The 23,630-nt window shown below is 37.1% G+C and overlaps 1 long non-coding RNA gene across 1 annotated transcript; it reads left to right on the top strand.

The window, feature by feature from the left end:
• The first annotated feature begins 6,003 nt into the window (after window positions 1–6,003).
• LOC102552277 (uncharacterized) lies at window positions 6,004–22,496 on the top strand. Its single transcript, XR_358981.5, has 3 exons — window positions 6,004–6,091; window positions 20,029–20,128; window positions 22,398–22,496. It is a non-coding gene; the product is annotated as an uncharacterized LOC102552277 (long non-coding RNA).
• Window positions 22,497–23,630: the final 1,134 nt, after the last annotated feature.

Raw genomic sequence — 23,630 nt, 5'->3', positions numbered from 1 at the left:
TAATATCATACACATTATTAAATAATGTAGACAGTTTTCAGAATTTGGCAAAACCAGCCTAGGACTAGAAAAATCAGATCATTTACTAGCACTTACTAGCAATTTACTAGTTACTACCAATTGACTGGGAAGGATTAGGAAATAGCTTACTCTGGCACTCATTTAAGAAATTGCTAAAATTCTTGATTTATGCATTTAAAAAATAAACTATTTAAGTAACTCTTAATTAAAGAAAATTGAAACTGTGATGATAGTCAAGGGTTCCTATAAATCTATGTTTAGTCTTTGCTCTTAGCATCTTATGTAAGCATGGTGTATTTCAGTAACAAACACAGAGGATGCAGTGGTATAATAAATTCCACATTGGAACAACTGTCCTTAATTTTTACATGATAACATGTTTCTCTGCTTAAGAAAGCCATCCGTTGCATTAAGATAAATGATGTAACTGCTTCTTAAGCTCCCCTGGGCTCTAATAACTTCTCACATCTTCTTTATTTTTAGAACCTTAGAGAGAACTGGAGGTTTGCTTATCAAATAATTTTTGTATTTTTCAAAACATTCCTGTATTGAAACATATTCTATATTATTGTGTATTTAGAAGAATATTATTTATGTTTAGGAAAAAACCAATAAGGTAAGATTCTATTCTTATAACACTCAATTAAGGAATCATACAGAAGGGTAACTTACAAAGCAAACATTGGAAACATTATGACCCTGAGGTAGGATGTATCAGATTTCCCTCCTGCAAGTTTACCTTCAAATCTGTTGACATCCAAAATTTTTTCTCAGGAAGTCTATAATGATCGTGAAGGCTATTTTACATTCACGGATGTTACGAATGGAAATTAGTGTATGTTTGTATGGTGCTTTTGTGAATATATATTGCTTTCCAAAGTTTCAGCTAAGCAGTATCTCAATCCCAATCTAGATCACATTATGCTTTGGGCCACTGGCCAGTGCTTCCCTTTAGGCTTCTGTCAGGTTGTTCCTCTAATGTCTTAGGCTTCAGAAGGGCAGAACACATCTGCAAATCTCCAGATTAACCTATTTGTTTGTGTTCCAGTGGTGATATGTCTCACTACCTCAGTCACCCACTGGATTCAAGGAAAGCAATTTGTTTTCATTTCAATTTGATTTTTCTTCTTGGAAGAAGCTAAGTGTTTCCTTCCAAATTCTTTATATATTGGGAGATTAACTGAGAAGTTGGTAACACATTTTGCATGTATTTCATATCTTAAAAAGAAAATAAAGGATATGTACAAAAATTATTACTGATTTACCTAGTATATATCATGGCAGAAATATCTAATACTAAAAGGTAATACATGTGAGATCCTTTATAGATATATATTCCACTGGACCGTATCAGCACATTAGGTTCCACAACATGCTTCCTCAAGTTGGAAAATGTATCATAATTCTCGCATATGTCATGTTTCATTTATTTTATTGGTAGAGAGACTTTTATGGTTGATCTTTTTTTTAAAATTACCTAAAATAGCAAGTGTTGCATAAATATTCAGTAATACAGATGTAGAAACTAAAAATAAATTTATTATAAATATAAACGGACTGTCACTCTTTATCCAACAGTGGTATCAATCACTGAATAGAACAAAAGTATGGAAAAGAATATTTCTGTGCTAAAAACCCAAAGCTTTATAGAAAGTCTGGTTGTTATGAACACAAAGCAACCCATCCTTGTTTTCAGTAAATTATCAGAGGGACTAAAATTTTAACATTTTATTTTCTTTAGAATTTTTGAAGAATTTGTATGCATGGCTTAAGGAAAACATTTTGAGAAATATATTATTTATATATCTCTGGATTTCCTGGCTTGATTTAGCATAAGTCAAAGAATATACCAAAAATCGAGGCAAACATACTTACTCTCTTAAATAGTTATTTTTAATTTATCCAACAAAGACTTGAGGCCACTGGTTTTCTTAAGTACCAAGACTTTAGGAATTAGTTCAATTTTCTTGTTAACAGGTGTACAGCTTATTAAAGGAGTAGTGACAATTTACATAGGAAATTATAAATTTTTAAGTTAGTTTTTGGCCTTAGTGTTTTTCAACTTTTTTTTAAAATTTTTATATCTCTTTTGTATGAACTAGAATGAACAGCTTAGACTCATTACAAGGGACCCGTTTGCCTTCATTGATGCATATGGCTATAACCTTAACACATTTAGACATTTGTTATAGTCAGTAGAAGCCCCAATCATTAAAAATGGGTACATGGCCCATATAGTATCTGAACAAGGTAGAATGGAGCCCTTCTCTGGGGCTCTGTTCTGTGATTGTGACAATGGTTCAGAGGCACAGGTTCTGCCAGTTTCCTGTTGGACAAATGACTTGCCCAAGAAATAATCCAACCCTGATGGATCCTATTCACAATGCCACTTCCACTTTTGACTCTGGAGAGAACAACCAAAAAAGACTTGTGTAGAAGCTGTTGTCACAGGCTTGTGTTACCTTGTGTTACCTGTCACTCAAGTGAGACAGGAACAGGCAGAACCCACTGAGCACTGTGGGATCTGCATGCCTAAGGACGCCTGAGCCACAGAATACTTCAGAAAGTTCCAAATAAGGTTCTGAACAGAAAGGTTCTGAGAAATTAACACAGAGATTTAGTTATATTAATTTTTACATCTATAAGACACCTTTCTAAACTAAGTGATCAATATATATTTCTTTAAAATATGATGATACTGAAATAAGAGAAACTTCCCTTTCCATTCCTTCTGCAGGAGAGAATTTTGCCATCTGTGTATATAGAGAAACAGCATAGAGTTAATACATACCCAAGAAAACAGTGCTGTGTAGGGTGATTTAAATGAAAGTTAAGAATCTTAAATGTTTTATTTATTTGCTTGTTTGTTTTGGTAATTGTAAATCTGTGACTCTGGTTCAGTGTTATTACTTCTGGTTCTGAGTTTCTCTCATTTAGAGAACTAAAGTGAATGTGATCATGTAGCACTTGCATTGCATAACTCAATTCTAGGGAAACATTAACGAAGATCTGTAGGGAGCTGTGATGTGCCACGCCTCAAAGATGGCTCTGGTTTCTGCCTTCCACCCTCCCAACAGTGAGCGCTCCTTGCAGTAAACAAGTCCTTATTTGGCTATGCCTGCTTGCCTGCTAGCTTCCGCATAGTGACAGCCTATCTGCATGACCCACGTGGCTTGCTGGGATTGGCCAGCGCTAGCTATTTAAGTGTGGTGCGGGGGTTCCCCAGGGTCAGAAGATTGTATCAAGGTTCCTGAGTAAAACTGCTTGAAGAAGATCTCCTCTGATCATGTCTTCCTTGCTGATCGAGTTTGGGTGCTGCAAAGATCTACTCACATGTGGTTGGGAATCCATTACAGATCAAAGGAAGGGTACAAGGGTACCAAAGACTATGTTGAACCAATAATTTTTACAGGTGTATGTATGAGAAATTGCTTATAGAACCAGAGTATATTTAAGTAAATTGTCTTTTTACCTTAGAAAGGATTTTTAATCCAGCTACAAGGCTACTCTAGGAAAAGATAACATCCACAAAATTTTGGTCTATTTGATCAGGCTGGATTGTATACGTGTCACACATCTCTAATTTCCCCCTGGCTGGAATACAGACACACAGCACATACCTTTAAGTTAAAATTAGTTCATAGAAGGAAGCAGCCATGTTTGAAACTGACATCTAAGTGGAGCGCTGACAAAGTGATGAATCAGAGAAAAATTTGACAAAAGGTACCAGAGATAAGATATGAAAACTCTCCTGAGAAGAGCATAGGAAGGAGAAGCTACTGGAAAGCAGCAGGGGAGAGGGAGTCATTCAGTTGGGAGTCAGTACAGTGAGTGGAGTACAGTGGAGTTGAGTTTGTCTGTGAGGAAATGCAATTCAGTGAAGGTCAGGAGAGGCAGTTGAAGGTAGAGTAGAAGGAGCCAGGAGATCACAATAAACTGCAAGTGTTGTCAGTCAAACAGAGGAATTAAGTAAGAAGATGAGAAAACCCAGATTGAATCAGGTAGCTTGGTGAGTAGTTTGGTCCAGAACAGCTGAGTTGAACCACCTAGCCAGAGGTCAGAAAGAAATAGAAAGGACGAGCTTACTCAAGAGTAAACCTCTGAGACAACAATTACATTAGGCAAATAAATGTCACTGTTACACATCTGTTTCTCCTAACAATATAAAAGCTAAGGTAATTTGGTTATATAATGTTAAATCATATCTATAGGCAGAAATAATTTGGGGGTTTTAATATTAAACATCTCAAAATTGTGTTTACTTTTTTATTTTATGTCTCATACATAACTGTAAAAATACACAATATATGGACATCTTAATTAGACGTTTCTAGTTTGTAGAACAAAATTCTGCACCATATTATTTATAAATTAAAAGTTTATATGAGGTAGTAATCTAAATAGCATTTATATTCCTCTTTAAAAATACTATAAGTATATTTTTATCATGTGGTCAGTACTGGAAATAAAATTACATTTACTGTAATTGTATATGGTATAAGAAAAAAAGTTTTTGAATCTTAAAAAATATTTTCTACCTTTTTGCTTCTATTCTTGAAATAGAAATTTTATTTACGTGATTAATAAATAAAATTTAAAAATAAAATCATTATAAAAATAGCATAATATACAAACAATGTTCATTTGAATTTCAGGTTTAATAGTAATAAGATATCAATGACATAAGTAGATATTCCAACAGACAATACTTAGTGGTATTTTAAAAGTTGTTTTACTACAGCATGTTAACACCTTCCACTGACATAAAACTGCTTGCTCTTATTTAGATATTTTTTCCCTTTCAGTGCCATCCCTTTTAGCAATAATATCCGATATGCATGACATTTTTATGGTCTCCTTCATGGAAATTGATGAAGTATATATCTGAAATGCATGTGTCCTGAAATCAAGCAGTTTAGATTATTGTGTTTAGAAAGATAAATGAACAGCAATCCTTACTCTCTCTCTTATGGAAGCTGAAGTTGAAAAGCCCTAAATTTTGAGTTTGGTTTATACAAATGTGCTCCACAGCACATACAAGCAGAATCATTACTGTAAGAATACATTTTGAGGAACAACTTTTTGAAAAATAATGATGGAGAGAAGGAAGAGTGGCAGGTGGATAAGACAACTGTCTGGCACCATAATGCTATTTTTATAAGCAGTATAAATAAAAAATGCAGTCAGCATTTGCTTGTTTTTTTTTTTTGACACATTTCCAACAGCAGATTAGACTAAGTTTCTTGCACTGAATAAATGAACTAGAATAGGATGTGAAGTGCTTAGGAAAGCAGAGACTGGCTGTCATGCCTATTGCAGACTCAAAAGCTGGGGGGGGTATATTTTCACTGAAGCTTACCTTTTAAATTCTTCGTTTCATTTCCAATATGACTTACTGTTTTATTTCTGCCCTTCAGAGTACCACTAGACTCAGAACATTTTAGGTAGTCATTTTGTCCCATTGGCGTGATAAATGATTGCTTTATATCTGTTTTCTCAGGTGGCAAACTGGAAGAAAAGGGGGGGGGTGCCCATGTTTAGTCCTCAAGCTGCAGTCCTGAATCCTGTGTAACATAACTTCTCCTGAAATGCAAATCTTTGGAATGAATAGAGAGGTTGTTCACACAGAATCTAAAGTACAGTTATATGTTTACCAAATATGAGAGCACTGCAAAAACTAAGCAACTTTTTTTTTCCTGTAGAGAAGTAACAAACCTTTCTATTAAAGCAAATGGATTAAGAACCTAAAATCCAGAAACTGTAACACTCAGGAAAGGAAGTAAAATGAAATGCTCTATTTCCATTGTTGATACATTGATTTAGGTAGCAACAGCCCCATGGGAGTATTTGCTTGATTATTTGGTGTCCAGTTGATAAGACAGAATGAGAAGGATTCTCTTTGTTGGTCAGAGTGTCTCACTGACAGATGGACTTTGAATTTCTAAAGTCTCCTGTGATACTCAAATCTCTCTTCCTTTGCCTAGTGGTTGTGGATCAAGAAAATGTGAAGTCTCATGTACTTCTTCACTCTGCCAACATGTGATCTAACCTTCTGAAATCATAAGTCAAGGTAAGCTCTTTCCTTTAAAGGTGTTACCTTGGCTATGGTGATTTATCACAGCAATAGAAAAGTAACTAAGGGAGCCAAACAGTCGAGGCTTTGTATCTGACTATAAAAGGGTAGTCTATGAAGAAAAAGACCTACGGATAGCATTACATCAAACTAGGAAGCATTGGAGAAAGGCATAAATGAATGAAGAAGTAATCTACAGCATGAGAGAAAGGAAAATAATGCATCTGAAAAATTTTATTTAATACTGTTTATTCAGTCAAAATTTTCTTATAACCCAGTATGTCCTGATGTCTGCTTTGTAGCTCAGGCTTATCCCAGTCTTGAAATAATTTTCTAGTCATTCTGCCAGCTTCAAGCAATATAACATCACTATTTCTGGCTTGATGAGATATTGGCATGATATACATTATATGTACATATATATGTATAAATTTATATATGTAGATAGATATATATGTAAATATATAGATATAGATACATATATATGTAGGTATTTATGTAGATAGATATATCTGTAGATAGATATAGATCAAATAACTTAATTATATGTAAAAAAGATAAGTACAGACTTCTAAAATAAACTGAATGAACAATATAACATTGCTATACAGATAGGCTTCATTAAGGAACATTTAAGAGTTACTATCCAGGCAGCTCTCTGCTCCCAGACCCCGTGAGAGAGAGACCCAACCGCCTGGTCAGGTGGGCACTCCTGAGGCTGCAGAGCAGAAGAGACCACCAACACTGCTCACCCCTGCCCACATCCCTGGCCCAAGAGGAAACTGTATAAGGCCTCTGGGCTCCCGTGGGGGAGGGCCCAGGAGCGGCAGGACCCCTGCCTGAGACACTGCCGGAACCTGAAGGAAACAGACCAGATAAACAGTTCTCTGCACCCAAATCCCGTGGGAGGGAGAGCTAAACCTTCAGAGAGGCAGACAAGCCTGGGAAACCAGAAGAGACTGCTCTCTGCACACACATCTCAGACGCCAGAGGAAAAAGCCAAAGACCATCTGGAACCCTGGTGCACTGAAGCTCCCGGAAGGGGCGGCACAGGTCTTCCTGGTTGCTGCCGCTGCAGAGAGCCCGTGGGCAGCACCACACGAGCGAACTTGAGCCTCGGGACCACAGTTAAGACCAAATTTTCTGCTGCAAGAAAGCTGCCTGGTGAACTCAAGACACAGGCCCACAGGAACAGCTGAAGACCTGTAGAGAGGAAAAACTACACGCCCAAAAGCAGAACACTGTCCCCATAACTGACTGAAAGAGAGGAAAACAGGTCTACAACACTCCTGACACACAGGCTTATAGGACAGTCTAGCCACTGTCAGAAATAGCAGAATAAAGTAACACTAGAGATAATCTGATGGCGAGAGGCAAGCGCAGGAACCCAAGCAACAGAAACCAAGACTACATGGCACCATCGGAGCCCAATTCTCCAATCAAAAAAAACATGGAATATCCAAACACACCAGAAAAGCAAGATCTAGTTTCAAAATCATTTTTGATCATGATGCTGGAGGACTTCAAGAAAGACGTGAAGAACTCCCTTAGAGAACAAGTAGAAGCCTACAGAGAGGAATCGCAAAAATGCCTGAAAGAATTCCAGGAAAACATAAATAAACAAGTAGAAGCCCATAGAGAGGAGACACAAAAATCCCTGAAAGAATTCCAGGAAAACATAAATAAACAAGTAGAAGCCCATAGAGAGGAGACACAAAAATCCCTGAAAAAATTCCAGGAAAACACAATCAAACAGTTGAAGGAATTAAAAATGGAAATAGAAGCAATCAAGAAAGAACACATGGAAACAACCCTGGATATAGAAAACCAAAAGAAGAGACAAGGAGCTGTAGATACAAGCTTCACCAACAGAATACAAGAGATGGAAGAGAGAATCTCAGGAGCAGAAAATTCCATAGAAATCATTGCCTCAACTGTCAAAGATAATGTAAAGCGGAAAAAGCTGCTGGTCCAAAACATACAGGAAATCCAGGACTCAATGAGAAGATCAAACCTAAGGATAATAGGTATAGAAGAGAGTGAAGACTCCCAGCTCAAAGGACCAGTAAATATCTTCAACAAAATCATAGAAGAAAACTTCCCTAACCTAAAAAAAAGAGATACCCATAGACATACAAGAAGCCTACAGAACTCCAAATAGATTGGACCAGAAAAGAAACACCTCCCGTCACATAATAGTCAAAACACCAAACGCACAAAATAAAGAAAGAATATTAAACGCAGTAAGGGAAAAAGGTCAAGTAACATATAAAGGCAGACCTATCAGAATCACACCAGATTTCTCGCCAGAAACTATGAAGGCCAGAAGATCCTGGACTGATGTCATACAGACCCTAAGAGGACACAAATGCCAGCCCAGGTTACTGTATCCAGCAAAACTCTCAATTAACATTGATGGAGAAACCAAGATATTCCATGACAAAACCAAATTTACACAATATCTTTCTACAAATCCAGCACTACAAAGCATAATAAATGGTAAAGCCCAACTTAAGGAGGCAAGCTATACGCTAGAAGAAGCAAGAAACTAATCATCTTGGCAACAAAACAAAGAGAATGAAAGCACACAAACATAACCTCACATCCAAATATGAATATAACGGGAAGCAATAATCACTATTCTTTAATATCTCTCAATATCAATGGCCTCAACTCCCCAATAAAAAGACATAGATTAACAAACTGGATACGCAACGAGGACCCTGCATTCTGCTGCCTACAGGAAACACACCTCAGAGACAAAGGCAGACACTACCTCAGAGTGAAAGGCTGGAAACCAACTTTCCAAGCAAATGGTCAGAAGAATCAAGCCGGAATAGCCATTCTAATATCAAATAAAATCAATTTCCAACTAAAAATCATCAAAAAAGATAAGGATGGACACTTAATATTCATCAAAGGAAAAATCCACCAAGATGAACTCTCAATCCTAAATATCTATGCCCCAAATACATGGGCACCTACATACGTAAAAGAAACCTTACTAAAGCTCAAAACACACATTGCACCTCACACAATAATAGTGGGAGATTTCAACACCCCACTCTCATCAATGGACAGATCATGGAAACAGAAATTAAACAGTGATGTCGACAGACTAAGAGAAGTCATGAGCCAAATGGACTTAACGGATATTTATAGAACATTCTATCCTAAAGCAAAAGGATATACCTTCTTCTCAGCTCCTCATGGTACTTTCTCCAAAATTGACCATATAATTGGTCAAAAAACGGGCCTAAACAGGTACAGAAAGATAGAAATAATCCCATGTGTGCTATCGGACCACCACGGCCTAAAACTGGTCTTCAATAACAATAAGGGAAGAATGCCCATATATATGTGGAAATTGAACAATGCTCTACTCAATGATAACCTGGTCAGGGAAGAAATAAAGAAAGAAATTGTAGACTTTTTAGAATTTAATGAAAATGAAGGTACAACATACCCAAACTTATGGGACACAATGAAAGCTGTGCTAAGAGGAAAACTCATAGTGCTGAGTGCCTGCAGAAAGAAACAGGAAAGAGCATATGTCAGCAGCTTGACAGCACACCTAAAAGCTCTAGAACAAAAAGAAGCAAATACACCCAGGAGGAGTAGAAGGCAGGAAATAATCAAACTCAGAGCTGAAATCAACCAAGTAGAAACAAAAAGGACCATAGAAAGAATCAACAGAACCAAAAGTTGGTTCTTTGAGAAAATCAACAAGATAGATAAACCCTTAGCCAGACTAACGAGAGGACACAGAGAGTGTGTCCAAATTAACAAAATCAGAAATGAAAAGGGAGACATAACTACAGATTCAGAGGAAATTCAAAAAATCATCAGATCTTACTATAAAAGCCTCTATTCAACAAAACTTGAAAATCTGCAGGAAATGGACAATTTCCTAAACAGATGCCAGGTATAGAAGTTAAATCAGGAACAGATAAACCAGTTAAACAACCCCATAACTCCTAAGGAAATAGAAGCAGTCATTAAAGGTCTCCCAACGAAAAAGAGCCCAGGTCCAGACGGGTTTAGTGCAGAATTCTACCAAACCTTCATAGAAGACCTCATACCAATATTATCCAAACTATTCCACAAAATTGAAACAGATGGAGCCCTTCCGAATTCCTTCTACAAAGCCACAATTACTTTTATACCTAAACCACACAAAGACACAACAAAGAAAGAGAACTTCAGACCAATTTCCCTTATGAATATCGACGCAAAAATACTCAATAAAATTCTGGCAAACCGAATTCAAGAGCACATCAAAACAATCATCCACCATGATCAAGTAGGCTTCATCCCAGGCATGCAGGGATGGTTTAATATACGGAAAACTATCAACGTGATCCGTATAAACAAACTGAAAGAACAGAACCACATGATCATTTCATTAGATGCTGAGAAAGCATTTGACAAAATTCAACACCCCTTCATGATAAAAGTCCTGGAAAGAATAGGAATTCAAGGCCCATACCTAAACATAGTAAAAGCCATATACAGCAAACCAGTTGCTAACATTAAACTAAATGGAGAGAAACTTGAACCAATCCCACTAAAATCAGGGACTAGACAAGGCTGCCCACTCTCTCCCTACTTATTCAATGTAGTTCTTGAAGTTCTATCCAGAGCATTCAGACAACAAAAGGAGATCAAGGGGATACAGATCGGAAAAGAAGAGGTCAAAATATCACTATTTGCAGATGACATGATAGTATATTTAAGTGATCCCAAAAGTTCCACCAGAGAACTATTAAAGCTGATAAACAACTTCAGCAAAGTGGCTGGGTATAAAATTAACTTAAATAAATCAGTTGCCTTCCTCTATACAAAAGAGAAACAAGCCGAGAAAGAAATAAGGGAAACGACACCCTTCATAATAGTCTCAAATAATATAAAGTACCTCGGTGTGACTTTAACCAAGCAAGTAAAAGATCTGTACAATAAGAACTACAAGACACTGAAGAAGGAAATTGAAGAAGACCTCAGAAGATGGAAAGATCTCCCATGCTCATGGATTGGCAGGATTAATATAGTAAAAATGGCCATTTTACCAAAAGCAATCTACAGATTCAATGCAATCCCCATCAAAATACCAATCCAATTCTTCAAAGAGTTAGACAGAGCAATTTGCAAATTCATCTGGAATAAGAAAAAACCCAGGATAGCTAAAGCTATCCTCAACAATAAAAGGACTTCAGGGGGAATCACTATCCCTGAACTCAAGCAGTATTACAGAGCAATAGTGATAAAAACTGCATGGTATTGATACAGAGACAGACAGATAGACCAATGGAATAGAATTGAAGACCCAGAAATGAACCCACACACTTATGGTCACTTGATTTTTGACAAAGGAGCCAAAACCATCCAATGGAAAAAAGATAGCATTTTCAGCAAATGGTGCTGGTTCAACTGGAGGTCAACATGTAGAAGAATGCAGATCGATCCATGCTTATCACCCTGTACAAAGCTTAAGTCCAAGTGGATCAAGGACCTCCACATCAAACCAGACACACTCAAACTAATAGAAGAAAAACTAGGGAAGCATCTGGAACACATGGGCACTGGAAAAAATTTCTTGAACAAAACACCAATGGCTTATGCTCTAAGATCAAGAATCAACAAATGGGATCTCATAAAACTGCAAAGCTTCTGTAAGGCAAAGGACACTGTGGTTAGGACAGAATGGCAACCAACAAATTGGGAAAAGATCTTTACCAATCCTACAACAGATAGAGGCCTTATATCCAAAATATACAAAGAACTCAAGAAGTTAGACCGCAGGGAAACAAATAACCCTATTAAAAAATGGGGTTCAGAGCTAAACAAAGAATTCACAGCTGAGGAATGCCTAATGGCTGAGAAACACCTAAAGAAATGTTCAACATCTTTAGTCATAAGGGAAATGCAAATCAAAACAACCCTGAGATTTCACCTCACACCAGTGAGAATGCTAAGATCAAAAACTCAGGTGACAGCAGATGCTGGCGAGGATGTGGAGAAAGAGGACACTGCTCCATTGTTGGTGGGATTGCAGACTGGTAAAACCATTCTTGAAATCAGTCTGGAGGTTCCTCAGAAAATTGGACATTGAACTGCCTGAGGATCCAGCTATACCTCTCTTGGGCATATACCCAAAAGATGCCTCAACATATAAATGAGACACGTGCTCCACTATGTTCATCGCAGCCTTATTTATAATAGCGTGAAACTGGAAAGAACCCAGATGCCCTTCAACAGAGGAATGGATACAGAAAATGTGGTACATCTACACAATGGATTATTACTCAGCTATCAAAAACAACGAGTTTATGAAATTCGTAGGCAAATGGTTGGAACTGGAAAATATCATCCTGAGTGAGCTAACCCAATCACAGAAAGACATACATGGTATGCACTCATTGATAAGTGGCTATTAGCCCAAATGCTTGAATTACCCTAGATCCCTAGAACAAACGAAGCTCAAGATGGATGATCAAAATGTGAATGCTTCACTCCTTCTTTAAATGAGGAAAAAGAATACCCTTGGCAGGGAAGGGAGAGGCAAAGATTAAAACAGAGACTGAAGGAACACCCATTCAGAGCCTGCCCCACATGTGGCCCATACATATACAGCCACCCAATTAGACAAGATGGATGAAGCAAAGAAGTGCAGACCGACAGGAGCCGGATGTAGATCGCTCCTGAGAGACACAGCCAGAATACAGCAAATACAGAGGCGAATGCCAGCAGCAAACCACTGAACTGAGAATAGGTCCCCCGTTGAAGGAATCAGAGAAAGAACTGGAAGAGCTTGAAGGGGATCGCACCCCATATGTACAACAATGTCAAGCAACCAGAGCTTCCAGGGACTAAACCACTACCTAAAGACTATACATGGACTAACTCTGGACTCTGACCCCATAGGTAGCAATGAATATCCTAGTAAGAGCACCAGTGGAGGGGGAAGCCCTGGGTCCTGCTAAGACTGAACCCCCAGTGAACTAGACTATGGGTGGAGGGCAGCAATGGGGGGAGGTTTGGGAGGGGAACACCCATAAGGAAGGGGAGGGGGGAGGGGGATGTTTGCCCGCAAACCGGGAAAGGGAATAACATTTGAAATGTATATAAGAAATACTCAAGTTAATAAAAAAAAAAAAAAAGAGTTACTATCCAGCAAGGAGACACAGAGCAAAGCTACAGTAAACTATGACCTTATCAGGAAAATGACTGTAACACAAGTAATGAGTGCTATAACCACTCACGTGGCCTTAGCTGAAACCCTTTTCACATCTGACAAGTCAACATTTTCTAAAACCTGCATGTAGAGAGGTCTGCCAAGAGCAATCTGCTTCCTAAGCCCACAACCCAGAGGTGAGATCCCACTTCATTTTAATTTTATTTTTCTTAGATATTTTATGTATTTGCATTTCAAATGTTATCCACTTTATCTCCTCTGCCAAACCCCCTCCCCCTCCCCCTGGTTCTATGAGGATGCTCCTACTCCCAACTACCCACTCCCACCTCAATGTCTTGTGGAAATGAGCCTACACAGCATCAAGGGCTTTTCCTCCTATTGGTCCTGGACAATGCCATCCTCTGCTACATATGTGCCTGGAGTCATGGTTCCCTCCATGTCTACTCATTGGTTGGTGGTTTAGACCCTGAGAACTCTGGTGGGGTCTGGTTGGTTAATACAGTTGTTTTTCCTATGGGGTTGCAAACACTTTCAGCTCTTTCAGTCTTTCCCACAGCACTGGGACAAAAAAACCTGCCCTGAGAAAGCTAGTCTCCCAGCAGCACTCTAACTCCTAAGATCACAGGCTCACAGGCCCAAAGGAGTCTGGGAGGTCTGATTGGTTGATATTGTTGTTCTTCCTATGAATGATGTTGCAAACCCATTCAGCTCCTTCATTCCTTGCCTTAACATCCCCTTTGGGGTCCCTACACTTAGCCCAGTGTTTCACTGTTTATATCCACACCTGTATTGTTCCAGCTCTTGCAGAGCCTCTCAGAGGACAACTATACTGGGCTCCTGTCACTAAGTGCTTCTTGGCATCAGCAATAGTGTCTGGGTTTCATGTCTACAGATAGATCCCTAGGTGGGGAAGTCTTTGAATGGCCTTTCCTTTGGTTTCTGCTCTATTCTTTGTCCCTGCATTTCCTTTCTGATAGGAGGAATTCTGGATTAATATTTTTGAGGTGGGTGGTTTCTTCTTCTACTTACTCTAAAGCCTCCCATATATCCCTTTTTGTTATTTCAAATTTATGACATTTTATCATTGTTTGCATATATATCTACAAAAATACATATATTCATAAATATAAGCCAATTATTCTGTATATGTTTTCAGCAGCTACCATTTGGTATTGCATAGCATATTTGTGTATTCTTTCTTGCCTAAGGATCACTATTTTTCTCCCAACTGTCATCATTCCTAGGTTGCCTATAATTTCTATAATTTTTTCATAGCTTTGAGGTCTCCTGAAATTTTTCCTTGTTTACTTTTGTGTAAAGAGTGGCGCGGCAAAACAAAGATGGCGCCGACATCCAGCCTTGTCTGGACAACTTACTGCTCATGTGCAGGCTTGTCCCCTTTGGCAGATGGATGTCACACACATATCTCAATTTGGAAATTTAAAATATGCTCATGTTTCTGTTGATACCTGTTCTGGTATTATACCCGCTACTCTGATGACTGGTGAAAAGGCTCGTAATGCCATTAGCCATTGCTTAGAGGCATGGGCAGCCTGGGGAACGCCTGATAGTCTCAAGACAGACAATGGGCCTGCCTACACTGCAAAGTCCTTTCAGGCATTTTGCCAGACAATGCAGGTCAAACATACTACAGGATTGCCATACAATCCCCAAGGTCAAGGAATTGTGGAAAGGGTACATAGTACCTTAAAAGAGCTTATTAAAAAAAAAAAAAAAAAAAAAGAGGGACTTGCCAGCAACCGAACACCAAAAGAACAACTTTCTTTAGCTCTTTTTACTCTAAATTTCTTAATTTTGGATGCGCATGGCCGCTCTGCTGCGGATCGCCATGCTGCTACTACACCTATAACTAATGCAGAAGTAAAGTAGAAGGATGCCTTAACTGATGAATGGCGTGGCCCAGATCCCGTGATTTCTAGATCTAGGGGAGCTGTTTGTGTTTTTCCGCAGAATCAAGAAAATCCAATTTGGGTACCTGAGTGCTTGACTCGAAAATTACCTTCTGCTCTTCCTGAAGATGAGAATACAAACCCTACTAGTACTACTGGGAATGGTAATGCTGATGCAGATTGCTGTCCTCAACAGCACTAGGCTGGACCCCATCACAATTGAAGACTTTACCTCATGGATTAACAATGCTTTCTCCTTTTTTAAGGAGTGGGCAGGCATGTTTGCCTGGGGAGCTATTGTCCTCCTGGAATGCAGAGTATGTCTCTGGCTTATTGGCCGTTTAAAAAGAGAACATGCCAGATACAAAGTGGTTGTTTACCAGGCTATGACTGCCATTGACAATGGTGCTTCTCCCAATATATGGCTGGCCTCTTTGAAAGATTAAGAGTTCGCCCTAGATCATTTTGTCATAGTCATGTGGGGTCATTGTATCCAGGGACGGGCAACTTTCCTCGAACTCGGACCAACCTAAGACACGGGGCCCGGTGGCGATAGGGTGACCCAGCGACGGGTAAGGCCGAGTCATCGTAAGGAACGACCTAAGACAGGAGCAATGACAAGATTGACATGACACCCAGATCTAGACCAGTCATTTTATTAAACAAAAAAGGGGGAGATGTAGAGAGCGGCGTGGCGAAACAAAGATGGCGCCAACATCCAGCCTTGTCTGGATGTCCACAACTTACTGCTCATGTGCAGGCTTGTCCCCTTGCTAGGGTGGCCATATGATAATGAGATGTAGGGCTCCGTCTAGTGGTGAACAGCGGTACTGCACATGTGCGGTTTATGCACCAGGTGTCAGTTGACCGTTAATATGCTAATGAGGTGATTCATTCTCCGCCAATCCCTGGAGGACAAGTAGTGGGGTGATCCATGCCCCACCAATCCCTGAGAGATAATTAGCATACTGTTGTGTATATAAGTCGAGTGACTTTGCTGCTCGGGGTCCCTGTTCAAGAGAGCTGTAACACTAAGAAGAGCTGTAACACAGTAAAGGCTTGTTCGCAGAAGAATCCTGTTGCCGTGCGTCGTTCTTACTGGCGGGACATTAGGCACGTGACACTTTTGTGTATTCATTGGTGTTAAAATTCTTTTTGAGTTCCTGTTTTAGCAATGATGGTAGTGAGGCTTTATAAGTCTAAAATATATGGCTGTGAGTCTGTCTATATTTTCTCATTTTGTCCAGGAGGGAGTTTCTCGGATGATGGCTTAATAACCCACTGATATATGAGTATTTAAGAATGATGTTAGGAGTCTATTTATCGATATGGTTCTTTTAACAGAACAGCAGAATTTTGCCTTAGAGTGCTAGTATATACAGTCTCAGTTTCTTGGGAAACATAGCAGTTTTGAGTATGGGTTCCATCTTGTGAAGTGGGACTTCAGTCAAATAAGGTATTGGTTGGTAACTCCCACAGACTTTATGTCACTGCACTAGCATATCTTGCAGGCAGGAAACAATTGTCTGTCAGAGGATTTAAAGATGATTTCATGTTTATCTTTTTCTTTTCATAGTGTTTAACCATCCTGTCTTGTGCCAAGGATGTTGACAAGTAAGGGTAAAGGTTCTTTGTAGGCACCAGCTCAACTTCTTCATGTTCAATTAGTTGTCAACTGCAATGAGAACTTGGCCATTATATTTATGCTGTAAGAAACAAATGGAGAAATAAAAGGAAATATTTGACAATTAGGCAGTAAACAGATCCTTAAAGTAAATATATTATGTTCCCCAAAATTATGTTTTTTACAAATGTAGTCAGAAGTTGTGTGTGTATTTGTTCCATCTATTTTTCCCATATGGAATCCAGGTCATCATATCAGCTAGCCTAGTGTATTTCTTCTGCTTTTCTCCCTTGAGCGAGCTAGGTTGTCTTAGAGCTTAACGGGTGGCCAGTAAGCCACAGTTATCTTGGCATGCCCTCATGTGACTTTATGTGCACAATGGCTTTGATATTCAGTAAAAATCGCCTGCACCCAATGAGTCCTAAACTATATGACAGAAATCATGTTCATTTGTAATATTACATAATTATATAATGTAATATTACATAATTAATGCTAACATTGAGACATTTTCTTTTAACATTGTATACTATTACAAAGATACCTACTTGATCATGATGGATGATCATTTTGATGTGTTCTTAGAATCAGTTTGTGAGAATTTTTTGAGTACTTTTTAGGTATTTATATTCATAAGAAAAATTTTTATTTCTTTGTTTGGTCTTTTTGTAGTTTAGGTGTAAGCATAATTGTGGCTTCATAGAAAGAATTGAGTAGTGCTCCATCTGTTTATACTTTTGTGGAATAGTTTAGACAGTATTGGTATGAGGTCTTCTATGAAGGTCTGATAGAATTCTGCACTAAACCCATCTGGTCCTGGGCTTTTCTTGGTTGGGAGATTTCTAATAACCACTTCAATTTCTTTAGGAGTTATGAGATTATTTACATAGTTTATCTGATCCTGATTTAACTTTGGTGCCTGGTGTTTGTCTAGAAATTGCCCATTGCCTTTAGATTTTCCAGTTTTGTTAAATATAGGTTTTTTTTAATAGGATCTAATGATTTTTTTTAATGTCATCAGATTCTGTTATGTCTCCATTTGTAATTAACTCTATGAGAAAATATTGTAACTTTGACATTCCATACAAAATTATAATGGATGGAAAAGAAAGGATTTGTTGCATAAAGACAATATCCAGTATTTTTAAACAGGGTGATAGAAAGTTTTTATAGGAAGACAAAAGCATTTCGAGTCTTAAAAACAAACTATGGAAGAAATAATTTTGCATCAAAGGTAAAATAGTGTGTGATTAAGAGAAATGGAAGCACTCAGTAGAAAAGCAAAAGTTGAGAAAAGAAATCATGTTCAATAATAATGGCTTTATTGTTATCGGTTCACAAAGATGCAGTGTATCTTAGAGTGCTGCCTGAAATAGATCATCCTATCCCATCTCTAAGATGTGCATCTTTGTATTGTGGGACATACCCCACAGTTAAACACATCAGTCAATGTTCTTCAGTGACACTGCTGTACAATTCCATGCTGTTGCCATCTACTGAATAAATTTCTCAGTGGATTTTAATATCCATTATTATTTAATGATGTTTCTCAGTAGACCTTAATATTAAAATATTGTCCAAGAAGCTACCTGTGGTACAAAGAACAGAATCACTAATTTTTCATGATATTTCTCTTTCTCAAATTTGCAAGATTATTGCTTAATTGTTGATTTTATGAAGATACGCTTTCATTATCTCTTTCTAGAAGAGCATATGTTATTTAAACCAAGCTTTGATAAACTGTTTTTGCTTCCAAAGAAAATTAAAGTAAATTAAGTAACTCAAATCTAATACTTTCACATAAGTAGATGCTATTGGTAAAACAAACAATACATTGTGACTGCCGTTACCTTTTAGTCTTTTTCTGTCTCTTGAAGCAGGGTTTCATATACCTTGGTTAATCTCAAACTGCCCATGTAATCTAGGATGATATTCAATTCCTGATTACTCTGTGTCTTCCTTCTGAGTGCTGCTATTGCATGTTTGTTCTACAATGCTGACAATTATTTACTTTAGCTTCATTCTTGTGGTAGAAAAACGCAGGTAATGGAGCTTTGAAATGTTAGTGTTGCATATTTTTCTGTAAAATATACATTAAATGAAAGCATTACTTCTTTTGCTGGAGATATCATCAATATCTACATATATTAACACTTACATAGATATTAAACTTTCATAAACTCAGTTAATATCATATTTTCTCTTTTAATATATTAGGCAGTTTGAAGTATATAAATGGGATGTATATAGTTCTCTACTGTCAAGTATTAGTTCAATTTTTGCATTACTTTTTTCTCTCATTCCTTATTCTCAAATCCTTGAATATTTACTGATATTTTCTTTATTTCCTGATGTCAAAACTTCACCTGGTTATGTTGTATTTCTAAGCTGATGCCTACATTAGATATTGAATAAACATGAAAACTCACTCAAAGCTCTTTTTTATTGTGAACTTTGCCTACATTCTGAAATAAAATATTGGTCTGATACTCATTTATAAATTAAATTCTTTGTTCCCATGAAACGTTTGATTCTTTGATACAGTCACTTTCTCCAATAGTTAAGTGTATCTGAGGATCTCCTACTAGTCAGGTTCACAAACCAGAACAAAAACTCTTTGTTATCTAAGATTTTCACAACTGCCACATAAAGTGGCACAGATTTACCAATATTCTATATAACCAGAACTATTGTTGGATGTTATCACGGTACCCTCATCAATGATTATCAGTTTGCCCTTAACTACAGTTTACTATACATAATATTTTATGATTGTTTCTGAATATATTATCTATACCAGATACATATATCTACACCTGAGATATAATATATAATATGTATATGTAATTATATAACACCTGATATGTATGTGTGTGTATATATATATGTATATATACATATGTATATATATGTGTGTGTGTGTGTAAAATCTGTGTGAGTTTCTGAGTATGGCGATGAGTATACCGTGGTAGAACTGTGACAGTAAAAGGACACAAAGGACAACCATTTAGAACATGTTTCTTCCTTTCCAGCATGGGTTCTGGAGATAAGGTCAAGTTTACTGGTTTTCATGATAAGCACTTTAACCCACTGAACCACCTCATCAATCTTACATTATTCACTCTCAAAAAATATTTCAACTTTCCTCAATTTTACTGTTTATAAATTATTTGTAAATATTCTAACTCACATTGTTTTTAACTTCTAGGTGAAAATCCATGTCAGGTTTTTCATTTTATTTTTACTCTGAAATCGAGAGGATAATTCAGGTGCATCATTCAAATGTACATCACAACCTTGGTGCAAAGGTAAATGAACCTCTAATTGGAACCTCCTGGTTTACAAGATTTTCCCATTTAACACATCATCAGACATGGGTGACTTTCGAAGCATTGGAATAGGAAGCTGTGATTCAAGTCATTCTTAGTGTCTAATGCTCATCTGTGAAATTTAATAGTGTGGAACTCTAGTATAGGCAGAGTGACAATATTTGGACTCACTTTTTAAAACAAATAGTACCATTTTGCCCTCTACCAGGAAAAACAAAACCTGTGATAAGTGCTTCAAGACAAAGGGAATATTATCCAAAAGAATATTAAGTTGGAATAATCCAAATACATATATAGGGCCAAAAACCTTTGACTTTTAAAACACATGTTATGATGTTACTGAAGCGATGTCACAGACCAAAAAAAAAAAAATGGCTCTAAAAAACCTGAATCAGCATGAAATAAGATATTTTGAGGGTTATTGAGCACTATTCATTTTCCTGGAAATAGGACAAGGTTATTTAGCACAGGTGTCTCGGTAATTGTGATGCATTAGTAGAATTAGTCATGTTCAATGGCCCTCAAACTTGCTTTGCCACCTGTATGTGAAATGGCTTAGCATCAAACACAATGACATCGGATGAGAAACATATACTGTATAATTGATCTCAGAATGCATTTGTGCTTAAAGTGCCTTATTTTCTTAAATAATATTTTGCCTCCCTGCACTTTTTTTTCTGAAAAGAAAATGTTACATAAATAAAAGGGACAGGCAAATAAAATCACATCCAAGTAAGGGAGAAATAATGTTTAAAATTCAAGAGAGTTGTGCAGATCCCAAAATAGTTGAAAGGAGATTTCTGTTGAAAGTGCACAGTGTTCTAAGCTACTCTTGCACTGAGAGGCAGCTTGCGCTTTAATCTGATGCACAGTTCCAAAGGTCTTGAGCTTGCCAGTAACTTGTGACACTGATGAGAGTATCCCAATAGTTCCAGTCATTATCTTATAGCTAATGATTCATGGTATATATATATATATATATATATATATATATATATATATATATAACTTTAAAAACATGATATTTATCAACATTTCTATGTTTAGTGCCTCAGTTAGAGAGAAAATATATATCAAATATCTGTTGTTGCTCAGAACATTGTTTAGTATCCAGGAGATGTAAAATACTTCCTTACTTTTCTTATTCAAAAATATCCAAGATAACCATGACTTTATTAGTATTTGACTCAATTTTCTCTAAGTTCCTGAATTAAAATGAAGATTGCTGAAATCACCACAATTTAAAGCTAGAAGCTGGACATATTTTATTAAATTCTTAAAATGAACTAAAATTGGAGCTACATATTATAAGTCATAATATACATTTCTCCCAACACAAATTAATATATTTAGAGTATTTTTATGTCAAATACATAAAGTGTTTAAAATCTATTACTTTTCAATAAATTAATTTGTCTTAGTTAAGCTAAATCTTCAAAAAAGTAACTACTTTTTTTTTTACTATTTGACACAAATTAAATGAGTACATTGATGTGTCATAAAAACGTATAAGTGGATACAAGAAATATTATAATTCGTAAGGTTATTTTAATGGCACCAACAGATATATAAATTATTGTCTGTAAACTTTCTAATAAAAACCCACAAAGGGCTACATTCCACATATGAATTATTTTTTATTGTTTAGTAATTTAATACATGCGTATACTTTGATTCCGTCACCTTCCTCCATTCAGGAATGCTCCTTGCTGCAGGGGTGCGTAATTGTTCATTATTGTGTGGAATTCCTAGATTTTTTTCTATTTGTATGTAATTTTAGATTTTCTTCAAGTCCTGTGAAGAACTGCATTAGAATATTTATGGAGATTCCACTGAATCTCTACTATTGGATGCATTTTTTTTTACAATATTAATCCTATCAACCCTTGGGTGTGAAAGGTATATCTTCTGGTATCATTTAATTTTTTTGAGACTTCATTTATTATTTAAGTAACTATTCCTGAGATAGTCAGCAAAACAAAAACAAACCATAACATGGTGAAACAACATCGAATTGTTTCCTATTATAGTGTGCCCTTTAGACCTCTGACCCCACCCCTACCCCCACCCCCGAAATTTGGTTTCTGTATTGACAAGGTAAGAGTTGGCTTGCAATTACTCAGCAAACATAACTGCATCATTATGGCGGGTCAGGACAACAGTGTCTCTGTTTCCCCAAATTTCAATATAATGAGTTCAGTGTCCTGATGTCTGCCCAAGTTATTAGTTTATTCTTTTGTTTTGACAGGAATATGTTTTACTGGAGATGTCTAAGGGACTCATCTCTTGAAGAAATGGACATCAAGTCTCTTATCCTCAGAAGAATAATAAATGGAGTATAATAAGACATGTTTAGATCAAAAAGTCATTTAAATATTTTTTCAATATAACATTTGGATTTATTTCCTGGGAATGTCACATATTGTATCCTGATGACACTCACTTCTTAGTACTTCCGAGTTTTCTTCCCCATCCCCGTGACCACCTCTGGTTTGGTTTTGAGCTTCTCTTATGGTCCAGGCCCTGCTGTGCACTGAAAGGAGAAGGATGGAATACAACAGTTTTCATGGTCCACACCTTCCCTTGGTGTGTCTGGACTCCAGTACATACCAGGGCAGGAAAGGATGAATTGACATCTAAAGTGAGTGTGTCTGCGGGACCTCAGAGCATCAGTGAATGTTGAGAAGGAGGAAGTTTTCTCCAGAGATCTCAGGGTTCCAGTTCTTTCAACTTCCCCTACCCAAAGAAAAGGAAAAATGAAAATAACAACAACGATGAAAATAACAGTATGAAAACATTTAATTGGTGTTATCTATATACTCACTGGACCACAGTCAAATTCTCAGTGGCCTGTTCTTTAAATACAACTGAATCTTCCTCCCACTTGCACATATGTCCTGTCAGGAAGCAGTGCATGCCACCTGCATCAACATGAACTCTACTGCAGCATGACTCAAAGACATGCTACACCAGAGTGCAGCACAAACCTTGGACAATCAGATGGCCTTCAGTGGCAAAAGTTCTATGGGACCTCCTGGACATACCTCCACATAACAATGATGGTTTATAAGAGGTACATACTGAACACCATTCTCAATGAAGAAAGATACTCACAGTATTTTATTAAAACTTATTAAGATAAGGATGTTCCCTCTCTCCACTGTTGTTCAACATAATACCTGAGCTTATAGACAAAGCAATGAGAAAAGAAAAAAATCATCAGTGGGAAACAAACAGGAAAGCAGAAAATCAAAGTATGCTTACTTGTAGAAGATATTTTTCTATGCTTAAAGGATTCAAAAGATCCCACCAAAATACTTCTACAATTTATAAATATGTTCAGTAAAATTAACACAGAAAAGAGTAGATATCTACATTAGTCACTTTTATAGTTCCATGACACAACACTATCAGCAAAACAGCTTATGGAAGAAAGGCTGGTTTGATTTGGCTTACAGCTCCAGAGATCTTAGCATCCATT

Source organism: Rattus norvegicus, chromosome 13 (genome assembly GCF_036323735.1).
Source record: "Rattus norvegicus strain BN/NHsdMcwi chromosome 13, GRCr8, whole genome shotgun sequence".
Classification (NCBI taxonomy): domain Eukaryota; kingdom Metazoa; phylum Chordata; class Mammalia; order Rodentia; family Muridae; genus Rattus; species Rattus norvegicus.
The sequence above is the reverse complement of the archived record's forward strand: the minus strand, read 5'-3'. Positions and strand labels throughout refer to the sequence as shown.